The sequence below is a fragment of the Panthera tigris genome, chromosome A3 (assembly GCF_018350195.1).
Source record: "Panthera tigris isolate Pti1 chromosome A3, P.tigris_Pti1_mat1.1, whole genome shotgun sequence".
NCBI classification, from domain to species: Eukaryota; Metazoa; Chordata; class Mammalia; order Carnivora; family Felidae; genus Panthera; species Panthera tigris.
In genome coordinates, this window is record NC_056662.1 from 16,911,810 (window position 1) to 16,929,239 (window position 17,430).

General features: G+C 47.2%; 1 long non-coding RNA gene across 8 annotated transcripts in view; it reads left to right on the top strand.

Moving 5' to 3' along the window:
• The window catches only part of LOC107179210, a 104,554-nt gene extending 89,420 nt beyond the window's left edge, over window positions 1-15,134 (top strand). For 3 of the 8 annotated variants that reach the window (XR_006215442.1, XR_006215445.1, XR_006215444.1), the window contains 6 exons: window positions 2,313-2,480; window positions 4,054-4,152; window positions 4,872-5,162; window positions 7,999-8,140; window positions 8,428-8,589; window positions 15,008-15,134. This is a non-coding gene — a long non-coding RNA (uncharacterized LOC107179210). Of the gene's footprint in view, window positions 1-2,312; window positions 2,481-4,053; window positions 4,153-4,871; window positions 5,163-5,398; window positions 5,444-7,932; window positions 8,141-8,427; window positions 8,590-15,007 lie in introns of all 8 variants that reach the window. The other 5 variants (XR_006215443.1, XR_006215447.1, XR_006215446.1 and 2 more) reach the window with 5 other exon arrangements.
• Window positions 15,135-17,430: the final 2,296 nt, after the last annotated feature.

Genomic DNA, 17,430 nt, shown 5'->3' on the forward strand with positions numbered 1-17,430 from the left:
ATGACCCCCATGAACTATGAGACCATGACCTGAGCTGAAATTAAGAGTGGGACAGATGTGGGGCGCCTGGGTGGCTCAGTCGGTTAAGCGTCCGACTTCGGCTCAGGTCACGATCTCACGGTCCGTGAGTTCGAGCCCCGCGTCAGGCTCTGGGCTGATGGCTCAGAGCCTGGAGCCTGCTTCCGATTCTGTGTCTCCTTCTCTCTCTGCCCCTCCCCCATTCATGCTCTGTCTCTCTCTGTCTCAAAAATAAATAAAAACGTTAAAAAAAAAAAATTAAAAAAAAAAAAAAAAAAAAAGAGTGGGACAGATGAACAGATGCTTAACCAACTGAGCCACGCAGGTGATCCTGGGTTGTTTCTACACTCTGGCTATTATGAATATCGCTGCGATGACGGTTCCTATACAAGTTTTATAAGGACACATATTTTCAGTTCTCTTGAGTAGAGACCTGGGGATGGAAGTACTGGATCAGCTGATAACTTTGTTTAACATTTGGGGCAACTGCTAGACCACTTTCCAAAGTGGGTGCACCACTTTACAACCCCATCTCCAGAAGCTCTATTTTGGCCTTTTGGTTGAAATGCAGATGCTGACAATTTATTGAGCTTCAAGCCCGATTTGGTCCCAAGTCTCAGAGGAACATTCAGATAGAATTACAGGATTGAATTTAGCATGGCCAGGAAAGACCTGCTGTGATCTATGATGTTGCACCTTAAATATCCTGTAATCAAATTTAAAATACGGTACAGTCTGGGATTTGAGTTCTTGAGGAGGAGCTGTCATCTAGCACAGGAAGAACAGTTTAGGACAGTGCCTATCTTGCTTTGAGTTCCTTTTGGCTGAGACAAAGATTTGAGTACAAGTCATTTCCTTGGGAGGTGACCCCAGGAAGCATCTGGTAAAGCATGAAGAAAGTGAGACAGGGGGGGCAGGAAGTCAGTAAGGGGTGTATCATGGAGCAGGTTGCCACTGTGAGCAACCAGACCTCATTTCAGCCAGGGACCTCTGGGACCCAGTGTAGAACATGGCTTTGAGTTCTCTACGTGGAGAAACAGAAAAGCTGGAGCATTTATCCACCAATCCCTGGTCTGCCAGTTGGCTGAGGGCTACTTCCAGGGACGTGAACTCCTTAGGACTCTGGTTTGTCTTGCCTGTACCCACAGCCACGGGAGGTGAGTTGCAGGGCTGGCCCTAGGCAGACCATGGTGTGTGGAGGTCCACGGGCAGGGAACTGCCAGCATCAGCCATGGGGCCAATCCAAACTGTCAGCTGAGTAACTCTCCAGTGGCCATCTCTAACTAACCACATTTAAAAGGTTCGATCAATGTTGTGTAAGGGTATCTCTGTTGACTTAAAGGAATCAAAAGTAGGAGAAATAAAATCTTTTCTTAAACCCTCCCCCGAGGTAGAAAGCACAAAGCTTCTAGAATGTGGGAAATGGCTGATATATATTTTTAAAAAAATTGAAGTTAGAGGCTGTTCTTTAAGAAAGAAAAGAATGGGGCAATTGAAAAGCATTTGCTGAAGTAATCAGAGCTGAGAGGCAGGAATAGAAATGGAAATCAGAATCTGTCTTGAGACAATTTAGTGGGATAATCAAGGGCTAGGAATTGTGCCAGTTCCCCACAGATCAAAACCACTGGGTTCCACAGAGCCCTGAGTACATGTTTATGTTCAGGCCCAGTGGAAGAAAGGGCCTGTGTGCCAGCAGCTTCCAAATCCACTGGAGACCTGAGTCACCTGGGGCATGTAAGAAAATTACACGTCTGGGGTCTTTCCAAAGCAGGGCCCGGGAATCTGTATTTTAACAAGCTCCCTGGGTGACTGTGGTTCAGATTGGGGGACCTCTGACAGGAGACAGTCTTACTGTAGATAAAGTTCCAGACATTTTTGGGAACTGACTGGAAAATGGACAATCTACTGTGCTTCCTTCTCAGCCTTCCCCAACGCCCTGCTTACGTTTCACTGGCTCACGCTTTGTAGCTAGCCCAACCTGTCAGCAGAAAGAGTTAGGGGTCCCAGGAAAAATAAAAGACAAAGCTTTCAAGACATAGAAAAAGTCGTTTTAGGTCTCTGCCCATCTTGTGATCCATGCTCAAAGCACATTTCTTACAGAAATTCCTGGGATATGTTGAAATTGCATAAAAATAGACCCCAGTAGATAATGATTTTAGGGGAACAAAAGAATATAAGAGCCACTATCAGGCCAGGAGAGAGCCTAATCATATCAGGGGCAATGATTCAGAGGTAAAGCTTCTAGTGCTGGTTCAGAAGTAAAGACTGACCTGAAGCATGTTCTGTCTTTGCAGGATCTAAGCCCCTTTGAGTATTCAGACACCGACCAACTAAAGCCAGAGAATTGACAATATTGACCGTCGCTGGCCTTCATGACTTTGACCTGAACTCTGTCCCCTTAAGATGACTTTTGCCCCAATTCCATGCTGGATTCCCCATTGGGCAAGCTGATTCATGAACAGGTATGCCTCCTTACCTTAAAACTTCCCCAGTTTTGTTGCTCAAGGAGACACTGCTTTGGGAGATATCTCTGGTGTTCTCCTTTACCTGTTGCTAGTAAAACCCTTGCCTTTCCTATTCTGTGGCTTGGTTGTTTTCTTTTGGCTTGACACCCACTAAAAGGCAAACTTAGTTTTGGGTAACAAACCTTTAGTTCCATCCTTGGCTGAAGTGTCCGGCAGGAATGTCTGTGGGGTAGGATTTTCACCCCTGGGAACTAGGAATCTCAGACGGTGTGGTCCTCTCTGTAAAGCATGGCCCCAGATGAACAAACAATCAGACCGTCAAGTTAGTTAAAAAGGGTACATAGGGGTTTTCTTGACCGAGTCTCTCTAAAAATATGAAAGGCTGTGAAAACTTCTCACTCCCCACCAAACTTTTCTTAGTCAGTGTTATGGGTTGAATCATTCCCAAAATTCATGTTGAAGTCCTGTCCCCCAGTACCTCAGAATGTGACCTTATTTGGGGTAGGGTCTTGAGAGAAGTAATTTGGTTGTCGAAAACAGAAAAACAAGCCCCAAATGGAGTCATTTGCCACCCCACCCCATGACAGCAAACTGAGACTTAAATATTAGCGTGTCAACAGATCCTAGGAATGTGATCTTTTAGGGGTCAATCTGAAACTTCCTGATCAACACCAGTAAGGTCATCTGCAAAACAATAACCCTGGGTCCCTTTTGTGAGAATAGATGGGAGTCCTGGTCTGATTCTTTCTTTTATTTTGCTAGTAACCTCCTTGCCCCACCCTCCTTCCCTTGAAAACCTTCCATTTTGTACAACCCAGACCTTCTCTCTGCTTGCTAGGCGGGATGCTGCCTGCCTCATGAACTGCTTAATAAAGCCAATTAGATCTTTAAAGAGACTTGTTTGAATTAAAAAACATTTTTTTTATTATTTATTTTTTAAAGTTTATTTATCTTGAGAGAGAGGGAGAGAGAGAGAGAGAGAGGCAGAATGAGAGGGAGACAGAGAATCCGGAGCAGGTTCTGCACTGTCAGCACAGAAACCGACTTAGGACTAGAACTCACGAACTGTGAGATCATGACCTGAGCCGAAATCAAGAGTCAGACACTTAACTGACTGAGCCACCCAGGCACCCCTGAATTTTGTTTTTTAACCCAGTGAAAATGAAGTCTTTAGGGTGGGTCCTAATCCAGTATGCCCCATGTCCTTATGGAGACAGGTCGTGTGAATTTAGGATGGCCATGCACAGACCAAGGAGAGAGGTCTGGAACAGATCTCTTCTTCACAGCCTCAGGAGACCCCAAGCCTGCCACTACCTTATTTCAGGTTCCACCCTCACCCTTCCAGCTGATTCCCCTTCTTCCTTGAAGCCTTTGTTAATGTGGTTCCTAAGGGGTCACCAGGTTAGATTTTTGGCTATATGCTTTCTTCATGTCCTGAGCTCTGCCCCTGTAGCAGCTACACCATTTGTAATTAATAATTTGTGTAATGATTTATGGAGTGTCTTATCTAGAATGTAAACTCCATGGGGGAAGGGATTTTTGTTCTGTTTGTTCACTTCTGTTTCCCCAGCACCTGGAACTGTGTCCAGTACATAGTGGTGGGTTTTCTATCGGTATTTGTTGGCTGAACAAATGAATAGCATGGAATCGCCAGAAGGGGATGGACCAGGTCTGTCTTGTTCACTCCTGTTTCTCCAGCACCCAGAGTAGGTCCTGGCATAGAATAAACCCTGTGACTGTCAGGGGAAGGTGAAGAAGGTGACAGGGAGGGAGGACATCAGGCACAGCTTGCCTGGGTTGGGAGTCTAGAGAGCTCTTGGCTCCATGGGGACACCCTCCTGCTAACAGGCCAGTGTGATGTAAGGGTGATGGGTCCACCCAGGGGGCTGCTCGAGTCCAAGAAAGGAGGATGCCTGGTGGGATATAAGAGAGGGTGTGGTTGAAATGGATGGTGGGGAGAGCTTAGGAGTCAGTGTTAGAGCTGGAGAAAAGGCCGCTGAAGAGGCATTTTTTTCCAGGTTCCCCAGGTCCTGCTGCCTTGAGGGCCACGTGAGGAATGCCCTCCAAAGCTCACCCCCAGCATGTGAGCTCAGGAATAGCAGAGACTTTGGCTTGTTGGGCTGCATTGTTCTCCATGGCCTGAATTGTGTTGGGGTTCCCCTGGTGTCCCCAGACTGGGTTTTTCTCGTGAGCCGAAAGATCATGTGTGGATGAGGCTTCCACTTGGGAAAACAAGTTCCTGCTCTTCTAGTTTCCGGAAAGCTAGGATTTATTCCGGAGGTTGTCCAGCAGGCAGACCCTGTTATTTAGAGAGCCCCCCACTGAGCTGGCCCTACTAAAGGAACCATTCCTCTGACTGTGTTCCACGGGTATCTCTGTGCATTTCAGGGTACTTTGACACCTTGTCAGACTGTTTGCATTTGGAATACAAAACAGTCAGGTATGTTTCCAAGGAAGAGGGTGGGGGATACATCCACAGGCATGGCTGGGTCCCCAGATTGGAGCTGGAGCAGAGAAGGGGCCTGGATGACATGCCTGCGAGAGACCACCCGTCTCAGGGCCCCTGGATGTGGTTCCTCAAGCAAAGATTCCTTGGGCGTCATGGACCATCTGCCTCCTCCTATGGATGTCTTCAGCATGATCTCTCTCCCTCTCCCGCAGCAAGAGGGCTTGATCAAGGTATCTTTGATTGAATTAGTAGCTCCTGAAGCACAGTGTAAGATAAAATTGGGGACACAGTGTAAATGAGAACACGAAAAGATTTACTATATTAGATGTTCATTGTGGTAACGTGGAAATGTGATGGGATAACTTATGGGATTGCTCTGGGCTTTGTTGATGCTGCTATAGTGGGGTCAGAAAGTGCAATCTGCTTTGGTTTTCAGTGTTTTCTTCCTGTCCACCCCCCTTTCCAGGTGGGTGTCTTCTTGCCTCCCTTGGAGTGAACTGGAGCCTCTCAGGTGAGCCTGCAAGGAAGGCACAAATGCTTCCCTCACCTTTGCTCTCACGCTCCATCGCTCCATCAGCCCTTTAGGGCAGGCTCACAGTGATCCCAACCTCTCTGTGCATCAGTTTCTTCATCTATAAAATGGGGACAATTTTACAGATTGTAAAATTGTGAGAAAATGAGTTAACATTTGATCCTTCTCTTCAGTTATATATTTATATACATACACTTATTTCCAGGAATTGGCTCAGGTGATTGCAGAGGCTGGCACATCTGACATTTGGGGGGCAGGGGATCAGGCTGGGGACTCAGGCAGGAGCCCATGCCACAGTCTTGAGGCAGAATGTCTTCATCCCAGAGAAACCTCAGTTTTGCTCTGAAGGCCTTTCGATTAGATGAAGCGGGCCCACTCACATCATGGAGGATGATCTCCTTTACTTAAAGTAAAGGATTCTGGGGGCGCCTGGGTGGCTCAGTCGGTTGAGCGTCCGACTTCAGCTCAGGTCACGATCTCACGGTTCGTGAGTTCGAGTCCCGCGTCGGGCTCTGGGCTGATGGCTCAGAGCCTGGGGCCTGCTTCCGATTCTGTGTCTCCCTCTCTCTCTGCCCCTCCCCCGCTCATGCTCTGTCTCTCTGTCTCAAAAATAAATAAACATTAAAAAAAAATTAAAAAAAAAAAAAAAAGTAAAGGATTCTGCCTGAGTGTAGATGTTAATCACATCTACGAAACACCTCCACAGCAACATCTAGATTAGTGGTTGATTAAATAAACTGGGTGTTGTAGCCAAGCCAAGCTGACATATAAAGCTGACATATAAACTCTGTCCCTCCAATTTTATTAGGGCATGACATCCCTAACCCAACTAACTGGCCCCTTGCATGCAGGCCACAGTGACCAGCTAGGTCTGACCTCTGGGGAAGCTTCCTGCTCACACCCTCTGCCTCTCCCTCCATTCCTGACCCCCTGCATGGCTCTTGTTTTTCTTATTCCACCCCCTCCCCACCATGGGTAGCGGAATTTGGGGGTGTCTTTTGGGTTCTTGAGGTGGCAGAGGGGAGAAGATGAAAGAGTCTGGTTGCATAAAGGCAGCTTGCTTCTCCTTCCTTCCTGTTGACCCTGGTTATTAAAGAGAAAAAAAAGCCAGCATCACCCACTGCCAGGGTGCGTCTTATGCCAGTACTCATATGGCTTTCCAAACTCATTAAGCTGAAAGTGTGTCTGTCTCTTTTGCAGTCTTGAATTATATTAACCAGCCCCCTTTTGTTGCCCCTAGCTCTAATTTATTTTCCTTGATCATGATAGATGGGGGAGGGAGAGGCTGCCCTCTCCTGATGGCTGGTGACTGTCACCCAGCCTGGAGTTTGGTTGGAAAATCAGGTAGTGACATGCGTTTCTCAATCAGTTAGAAAGTGTGTGTCCTATCTCCCTCCCCACGGGCTTCTGACTCTTTAGCAGAAATCTCCTTATTATATGCAGCTTGTCACAGTCTCCCCAGTTGTAAAAGTTTATTTTAAAACTGCGTATGCCACATAATATTTACAGATGAAATTATATACTGTTTGGGATTCGCTTCAAAATAATGCAGGAGGGGGAGGTGGGTGGGATACAGTTGAAACCAGATCAGCCATAAATCAATAATTGTTCAAGCTGGGTGGTGGGTATATGGGGGCTCATTATATTTTCTGTATACTGCTGAACATGTTTACAATTTTCCATAGCGAAAAAATTAAAGAGGAAAAGATTTTTCTAAAAAAACCCCACATTACTAAACAAAATCCTTAAGTATGTTTTCAAATAGTGTTCCTCAAGAATATACTCAAGGTTCCACAGATGTTTGATTAAAATTTCATTTTTAAATATATTCTTAACTCTTTAATACTTGAATAACAGGATGTGGAAATACAGAGCTGGGGTTGACAAACGCTGTGAAGTGCCACATAGTAAACGTTTTTGGCTTTAAGGGCTACATAGGCTGCTGTTGGAGTGCAAAAGCAGCCACAGGCACTATGCAAATGAATGTGCACAGATGTGTTCCAATAAAACTTTATTTGTGAACACCAGAATTTGAATTTTCTGTAATTTTCACATTTCACTAGTCTTCTTTGGACTAAAAGAAAAAATCATTAAAAAATAAAAAAACATTCTAAGCTGGTGGGACTTACAAAAACAAATGGTAGGCTGGATTTGGCTTATATCACATAGTTTGCAGACCATGCTATAGATGATAGTTTAACACACTGGAGATGACCAACAGGTAATTTGGCCTTCCAGGATCAGTTTGTTTCCTCGGACAACCCGGGGAATAAAATTTTGGTCATCTGTGGGCGCATTAAAAAACAAAACAAAACAAAACAAAACAAATCAAAACAAAACAAAACAACACCCAAGCCAAGTACTGCATATGTTGATTGAAACAGAACCAAATAATTACCATGTGACAAAAGAATAGGAATAAAAGTCCCTTTCTTTATTGTTCAACAACTCTGGTGTACTACCCACAGGTAACAGCTGGGGTCCCTGTCCTCTATGATCTGAAGACACACCAGCCCATCCTTCTTCCTCCCCAGAAGGCTGGACTACATCTGCTTTGAGGATCAAGCAGGAGACAGAGATAAGCTGCCACTTCCCCAAATACAGAGTTGTACAGTTTACGTCTTGAGACTCAGACCTCCCACTGGCGGGAGCGCTTGCCCTTAACTGATACATCAAGTAAGAAGGGAATGGTTGTATGTCTGAGCTGAACTGACAGGTGTCAATGTTTCATGATACCTCTGAGTAGGATCCCATGAGGGAACCGTGGGCAAACCTTTCTTCCTGCCTCAACTTCCCCAGTCCCTCTGGCCCCATTTGGGTCCCCAGCTGCTGGGGGGTAAGTTATCTGGTCAATCTATAGGTTTGATGTCTCCTATGCTTTGTTTTGTTTTCTCTCTACTTTTCCTTTTGATTTTCTGAGAGTGGACACTAATTTAACTCTCAGCTTCCTCTTTTTTCCTTAGGGAATCAAACCAGGTTATTTTTGTTCATGAGATGGTGAAATACACTGAAAGTAGTGAGGGGGGGAAAGGCGTGAGAGAGAAAACGCCCGCTGCTTCCACTGGGATCCTTGCTGGCTGTTCCTGAGTTTTCCATGGAAAGCACTTAGATACTCAGAACAAAGGGTAAGCTGCATTATTCTTTTAGAACCAAGAGGGAGGAACCTTGGGGATTAGCTGGTCCAAACCTATCCATTTACAGATAGGGAAGCCAAGGCTCCCAGGGGTAAAAGGCAGGAAATAGGGAGTGGGACATGAATGGGGGAGAGATACGGTTTGGGAAGGATGAGCAGGCAAGGGGCCTGAGGAGGGTGGGAGGTGCTGCAGGGTATTTGCCACATGAGAGATGAGGGGGAGGAGGCCATGCCAAGATGGTCCTAGAATGCCCAGCTTGAGATGTGGCCTCCTCTTGGGGATTAAAGGCTGCTGGAAGGTTTAGGTGGAGGGTGTTGGGTTGTGTTATGCTTCAGAAAGGTCTCTGTGTGGAGGAGGGATGCACTCCAGAAGCTGGAGGCTGGAGGTCCTGGAGGAGGATAAGAATAAGGAGGATAAGAAGGCATCCAGATGTGGATGGCCGGTTGCGGGGGGTGGGGGGAGGAGAAGACATGGCAGCTTGGGGAAAGGTGGAGCCAGGGCAGGGGGCTCCTGTCTGGATGGGGAGATAAGCCCATCTGAAGGGTGGCACGAAGGAATCTGGAGGGGGAGAGACAGGAGAGAGCTGCCCTGGTGGAGTGAGACCTTGGAGGTGGTGACCCAGGGCCTGGTGAGGAGCAGGGGAACGCCGAGGTGGCAGGTGTCGGCTTTGACAACTGGGAGCCCAGTCTACAGAGGCTGACCTGTGACACCCCTGTTCACGGTTGAGGTTCTGATGTCACACACTCCTGACCATAGAGGCATCAGCCACTGAGAGGACAAGCCAGATGGGTGATCTCTGGACCCACGGCTTCTGGCTCACTCTCCTGGCTCTTGGAAGGAGGTAGAATCAAGCTGGTGCCGGTTACTGTTCTGTGTTGGTTGATGTGAGAAAGTGGAGAACCTAATGACCAAAATGAAACAAAAAAACTGCTCCGTGGGTGTCTGGAAGCATGCTCTCAACATCCCTGCGTTTAATCTGACGTCTTTGGCCGGGTTCCCTATGTGACATGAAGTGCCGTATTTATTTCAGACCCTTTCCAATTTCTGACAATTAGTTTCTTGGCCATTAAGCTGGGCTGGAGCAGGAATACTTTAATGTGCTTATTTATATCTCATTGGTTACATAAGTCCCCTCGTAAGTAAGCGCCATGATCCCCAAAATTGTCAGCGTGAAAGCTTAAATGGACTCATCAATCTCTCAGCCTGTCTTCCTGGAAGGTCAGCCTTGAGGCAAATTGCAGCTTTGTCACCCCTGATCTGATGGCCCATCCACCACTTTTGCCTGATTTTTGAGCACTAGGACCTTAGAACCAATTTGAGGGGGGAGGTGGGGGCAGGAGGGACACGTGGAGAGTCACCAGAGCCTGGTCCTTCAGAGAGCTGGGGCCCACGGCCGTGGGGCTGAGACACAGGCTGGGGGCAGATGAGTGGCAGTTGTGGGAAGATCTTACACAGGGAGGGACATGGTCAGGCTTCCCGGAGGAAGACCATTTCGGCTGTATGGCGCAAGGTGCATGGAAGGGAGGGCAGGCGGCAGTCCTGCTGAGCGTGACTGGCTCCAAACCCCCATGACAGCCAGCTGAGACCAGCTTCATAATTTCTGAGCCCACTTCAAAGTGAAAAAGAGAAGCATCTTATTCAAAGTTTGAGGACAATGGAATATCATTCAGCCATATAAAGGAATGAAATACCGATCCGTGCCACCACATGGATGGACCTCAAAAGCGTTACACTAAGTAAAAAAAAGCTAGACACAAAGGGTCACACATTGTATGATTTCATTCATATGAAATATCCAGAAGAGGTAAATCCATAGAGACAGAAAGTAGGTCAGTGGTTGCCTGGGGCTGGGGGCTGTGAGATGTGAGGGGTGACTTAATGGGAAGGGGGTTTGCAATTGGGCTGATGGAACCGTTTTGGAGCTGGAGAGAGGTAGTGGGGACGCACTAAATGCTACTGAATGGTACACTTTAAAATAGTTAATTTTATGTTCTGTGAATTTTACCTCAATAAAAAAATTTATTCACTGGGATTGGGATGTAGACATAATTTGGGGGACTTCTAGAGTGATATTGTGTTTTTTTTCTTAGCATTTTTTTTTTAGAGAGAGAGAGAGAACAAGCAGGGGAGGGGGGGAGAGAGAGAGAGAGAGAGAGAGAGAGACCCTCAAGTAGACTTCACGCTGAACGTAGCTCAACCTCACGACCCTGAGATCATGAATTGAGCCAAAATCAAGAGTCAGACGTTTAACTGACTGAGTCACCCAGGAGCCCCAAGTGATGTTGTACTTCTGACCCAATAGACACACAGCCAAATTCTTCCAAAAGACTTAATTTCTTGATAGGGCCCAGAAGTTCTTTTACACTTTTTAGGTAAACTGTCTTGCTGGTGTGTGTGTGTGTGTGTGTGTGTGTGTGTGTGTGTGTGTGTGTGTGTGTATGAAGATCTGTTGATTTACAGTAGTAGCTACTATGAATATATAGTAAGTAGCTTGGACATTTTGGATGGATGTCATGAATTCCGTGCCAGAATTATGTGTCATTAGCTACTCTAAATTCATCCAGTGTGGAAAGAGAGAGGGGCTGGTGTTATAGCAGCCTGAAGGACCACAAGGGTAGTCTGTGAGCTAAATTATGTAGTCTCAGCCTCTTATCTGATACATCACAGGGATTCGGGAGTTACAGGAAAACTTCCCTAAGTGCCCTGATGATCTTCCAGCCCGAATGAAATACTTGGAGTGAAGGGAGGTCGCTACTGGTGGCAGCAGATTACTCCAAGGCTGAACATTTCAATGCCTAGAATGTTTTTATTTTCCTGTACCTGAAAGATACCTCTCTTTGGTTTATACCCACGGGTCCAATATTTTCTCTGGGGCACACTGGTTACCCTTCTGCTGGGAGGTGACGATAGGAATCCCGTCCCCTTCTTCTGAAAGCTAAATATCCCTTGTTATGTTGCAACCTTCTTCATGGGCCAGTCATCCTTCCTGGACACACACTGCCAGGGAAATGTGCTCACATCAATGCTCTGACCTTGTGACCTAATCTCTTGCCCCCATCCAAATGCCCTCATCTTCCCCTCTACTCAGTCTCCTTCTCAGGGTGCTGCCCCCTCTTCTTTAGACCATTTTACACAGAGGCCCTTCTTCTGATTCTTTACTCCATGGTGGGGCTTGTTGGTCTCCTAGGAAAATAAAACCCTGCCCTGTACGAGGCATCCTGACCTTGCTGACTCTGAAAGAGGAAGGGTCAGGGATGGGCTGAATTGTGCCCCCTGCCCCCAATTTATATGTTGAAGTTATAACCCCCAGGACCTCAGAATGTGACTGTATTTGGAGATGGGACCTTTAAAGTGGTAATTAAGGTAAAATGAGGTCATATGGGTGGGCCTTAATCCCCTAGGACTGGTCCTTAAAGGATTAAGACATAGCAGGGGCGCCTGGGTGGCTCAGTGGGTTAAGTGTCCGACTTCAGCTCAGGTTATGATCTCATGGTTCATGGGTTCCAGCCCTGCATTGGGCTCTGTGTTGACAGCTCAGAGCTTGGAGCCTGCTTTGGACTCTGTGTCTCCCTCTCGCTCTGCCCCTTCCCTGCTCACGCTCTGTCTCTCTCTCTCTCTCTCAAAAATAAATAAACATTAAAAAAGAAGACATTAGGACATAGATATGCACACACATGGAGGAAAGACCATGTGAAGACACAGGGAGAAGGAGGCCATCCGCAAGCCAAGGAGAGAGGCCTCAGCAGAAATCAACTTTGCTGACACCTTGATCTTGGACTCCTAGTCTCCAAACTGGGAGGAATTCACTTTCTGCTGTTTGGGCCATCCTGTCTGTGCCAGCCCCAGCAAACTAGTTATCAGAACCTCCCAAACTGGCCTCTTCTCCTTCTCAGAGGGGTCACTCTCTGCATGAGCCCCACCCCCCACCTTCCCAGGAAAGAGAAGGTGATTTCTTCTTTTTTCTTTAATGTTTATTTATTTTTGAGAGAGAGAGACACACACACACACACAGAGTGCAAGCAGGGGAGGGGCAGAGAAAGAGGAATCTGAAAAAGGCTGCAGGCTCTCAGCTGTCAGCGCAGTGCCCGACATCGGGGCTTGAACCCCCAAGCCATGAGATCATTACCTGAGCCGAGGTTGGACTCTTAACTGGCTGAGCCACCCAGGTGCCCCAAGAGAAGGTGACTTCTGACTGAAGCAGAGAAAACCCTGATCCCAGAAACAGAAGCATAGTCTAAGTTCCTAGCAGGCTGCCCACTGGATAAGTCACGGCAAAGCTTTGGCAGTGCTGTTTGCTTCTCCAGGAATCTGAAGCCTAATTTTAGTGCCTTGTTTATAGAGTCTCTCAACCCCTCTTTGGACTGTGGGGTTATGGTCCCTGGGTGCCCAGAGTGGCAGGTCTGACCTAACTGCTAGATTGTGATGGAAATTGGATTTAATAAGGCTACCAGCCGGGGCATTCTGGTAAACAACACAGATTTGGCCAGACTCTAGGAATGCTTCCAGATGCTTGGGGCCCAAGTTGGTTCCCAGACATCACTCCCCATCAGCACTGGACGGTGGGTCTGCGTGGGACCTGACCTCCAGAATGCAGCTGGAAGGAGGTACCTGGGGTGGGTTTCAAGCACTGGTAGCTTGGAGTTCCCACCCAAGCAGAGTAGTAGCCACATAGGGTCTCGCATATGCCCTCAGGGGGTCATCTCTCTGAGGTGCAGTGTTCTGAAGCTCTTATTAGCTGGATGCCTGGGCTACATTAAGAGCAGAACAAAGTGCATCTCTCTGTGGCTTCAGTCTAGATGGTGTCTCAAGCCAGGCATTGATTATAGAAGTTGAGAAAGGCCAGTGCAGAAAGCAAACCCAGCCCTCTGATTGGCTAAGTCACCGGGAGCAGACAAGATGGAAGGATGGGAGGTGGGGTCTAGTAGCCAGGGTCCCAGGTTGGACCCTTATTACTGACAGCCAGCTTCCTTCCATGTTCAGTGCTGTAGGGCAAAACTAAATGTCTGGGTTATGGGGCCTGTTTTCTTAAAGGAGCAAAGGGCAGATGTATTAATGTCTGTTTGTGCCAAATGCAAGAGGTAGGAAAGAAAGCGAGGGATTCAAATAGCCGGGGGTGGGGATGTTTGACCTAGCTGGGGCTGGGAGATTTAGGAGGAGACAGGAGGGTCAGCAATGTGCCCATAACGGAGCGTCTCCATCACTCGCCCCTCAGGCTGAAGCACAGCACTGAGCCCACTTTGGGCAGCACTGAGTATTAATGAATGGGGGGGTCTGACATTCTGTGCATGTGGAGGCTACCTGAGCTGACACCACTAACCCAGATGAGTTTTGTGGCTGCTGCTGTTGTCATCCCTGGGGCGCACTAATTAAAATTAAGGCACAGTGTGGTGTGCTGTGTTTACATCTGGTGAAACTGGGAGGCTTTTCCTGGCCTGACTGCAAGTTCCCCTTTCCACTGTGCTTCCACAGTTAAGGTACCCTTGCTGAGCAACCCTCCTTCTCAAGGGGACCGGGTGCAGTTCCCTCTTATCCCTGAATAGCAGGTTTCAATTCCCTGCCAGATCATGGGGTTATTCAAGGAAGCCAATCACATCTTCTCGTGGGAACCAAGGGTCACCTCACTCTCTTGATAATACAGGCCTGCCACCCGCAGCCCTTGGTGGCGCACTTTGTCCTGGCATACGATGCCCATGTGGCCTTGTGTGACATGCAGTGTCCTCCTCACCTGGGCCGTATGTGTGATCAACACATTGCCGTCAAGCGTATCTGTCCAGTGTCGAGTGTGGTAGATTAGCCGTCCATCCCTATGACCTTAGGGCAGGAATATCTCCCCCACCAACGGAGTGGTTGAGGCATACTGTCTCCCCAGCCATGCCTAACAGCTGTCATGTTAGGCTCTCTGGAGAATGGAACTTGTCTTGGTTTAATTCAATTAAACCTTAGAGCTGCTCAGACCAAGTTCCCCTTGGGCTGGGCCAGAGGGCACCACTTAGGGTCAAGCATTCATGCTTTCACCTCTGAGGTTAGTCCCTGCTCCTTCCCTTGATCCAGGGCCCAACGCCAAGCACCCCCCGAGCTCTGCTAACAGTGCATGAGCCGTCCTCCTTTTCTTTTCTCCTCCGAGGCACTGATAAAATAAGACTGCTGGTGGCTGTCTTGGTGTGCCAGCATTCCCATAGTACAGATGCTTTTTGTCTAGATGCGTGAATGACTGAATGAGCAAGAAGGAGTAATGATGGTGTAATAGGGAATTTGGCTTACCGCTTCCTGGGGGTGTGTATTAGTTGTGATGAAAAGCACAGCACAGCAGGTGCTACTGGTACTCCGCCCACATCCCCTACACTCGCATGCTGGTGGCTTCCTATGGCAAGATCCTGCAACTCCGCCTGAGGGTTTTCTCTGGTTGCAGATACTTGCTGGTGCGTGGGGCATGTTGAAATGCCGGGGAAATTAACCCCTGGGAGCAGCACTCAACCGATGATGCATAGAAACTGGCGGGTAGAAGTTCAGCTCTCTCACCCCTTGGGAGGAGTAACTCTAAGGTATGTTCTATGTCTGCATCGAACAATAGAAATATAACGTGAACCATAATTGTGAGCCACCTATGTTCTTTTAAGGCAAAAAGAAATTATCACGTAAGATCAATTTTAATACTATATTTTAACCCAATATATTCAAAATGTTGTCCCCTGAATACATAAATGATACAAAAATCATCAATGAGATATTTTACTTTTTTTAAATACTAGGTCTTCAAAATCTGGTGTGTATTTTATAGTTACTCTATATCTCGATTTGAACTAGCCACACTTCAAGTCCTCAATAGCTCCACGTGGCTCGTGGCTCCCATCTTGGCCAGCATGGTTCCCTATCATCTTCTTTAAGCAAAAATCTTTAAGCCAAAATTCCCCACAGTGGTAACCTGTTCATTAATGTCCCCCTATTAGCTTCCTTCCTTTCCCTAAATTATTTCCCCACTCTCCAGCTAGAGGTTCCTAAAAGCACCTCCAGAACCAGGGTCTGCTTTGGGTGATCCCTTCCTAAGATAGACAGTCATGACACCAAGCGTGCTCCGGAGAGTAGCACCAGGACTCCTGGGTGAAAATATCAAGAGAGTTATTTGAGCAGCACCAGGGCCATTCATTCATTCATTCATTCATTCAAAATTATGTATTGAGCTCTTTCTATGTGCATTGCACTGTGCTGGCCACTGTCCAAAAGGGGAATGGGTATGAAGCTTCCTACTACAAGGGGAGTTCAGGAAGATTCAGACTGGCTTCTTGCTGGAGCAGCTCCACAAGGACTTTATGAATCAGACTAGGATTTTGATCACGTGCTGTCTGGCATCCTTTCCAGCCTATAGGCACTGCCTTCCATGATTCATCTGTGCCTCTGAGAAGCTTCTCACGTTGTTAATTGCCTGTCTTCCATGGCATGCTGCTCCCTAAAGCTGCAAATCAAGGTTTTTGTGACATTTCTTCTCTAGCAGTGACTTGTGATTAGGTTGTTGTTCCTAAAAAAGGTTCATCCCTCATCATCTTTGCAATTTCCCTTTGATTTTCTTGTTTGGCAAATTGCGGTTCTCCAGATAAAGACTGGGTTCAGAGCCTATTCACTTTCCCCCTTCATTACTCAGCTGGAAAACACACCTAAGCCTCCTGTTGCTGGAAGGGACCTCAAGACCATCTGGTTCAATGTTTTCATTTCAGAGATTGGGGGACTGAGGGCTGGAAGGGGGAAATTACTTGCCTAAAGCCCTGTGGTGCAACAGCAGTGCAGCTGGTATGGAAGGGAAGTGCCTGAGGTCTCTGTGGTCTCTTCCCAGCTCTTGGCCTCAGCCATCCTAGCTGCCATCCGTGGGGCTGGCCCAGCCCAGGCCAACACTGTGTATTGGCATGCATCACTGGCTGGGAGGCTGAATGCGCCCCAGGAAGGATCTAGGGTTGTTCTTGATGGGGGAGAAGGATGTTAGTCCTGAATTGCCCTGAAGCTTTTGGAGGAGGCCACACAGTAGTTAGGACTTGAATCAGGTTTCTAGCTCCTCCTCTGATGGCTGTGTGACTCTAACTGGGTCTTCTGGCCTCTCAGGGGATCAGTTTCTACTTCTGCAAAGTGGTAACAATGACCACAATTAACTGTTATCACAGTTTGATAAATCCTTGTCCTGGCCTGCAAGGTATGGCCCCTGCTGAACTCAATGATTCTCTCTCATGCCATGCTGCCCTTTGGTCTCAGGACTCAAGCTTCTTGGACTTTTTCTCAGTCCTCCAAGCAAGCTGGAATTTTCCTGCCACTGGGCCTTTGTCTATACTATTTCTTCTGCTATCAGTGCTCTTTGTACCTTCTCTTTAACTGCTTGTCTACTTAATGGTTGCTGATCCTTCAGATCTTAACTCAAGAATGACCTCAGAGAATACTTCCTGGACCCCCAGATGATTCTGGGCTCCCTGTTACATCACCATGCATCTCTCTCTCTCTCAGTGCACCTGTCTCAGTGCTTCCTTACACTCTCACTGGTGGGATTATCTGATTTTTGTCTGTCTCATGCACTAGTCTGTAAGCTCCATGAGGATATTCTTGGCGCTGAGCATCAGGCCTAGCAGATAGAAGCTGCGCAGTAAATATTTTACTGAGGTTTAAATGTTAAAATCCTTTTGAAATATAATTGTTCATCTAATCCTTTGAGTTACCTTGTAAGGGAGGTATTATTATTCTACCTTGTGGCAGAGACAGTATTGCTTACTAAAGATCCGTTTGTTTTCTTATATTTCTTGGTTTCTTTGGAATTAGGCAGAGCCAGGTGACTAGTTCTGGCCAATAAAATATGAGTGG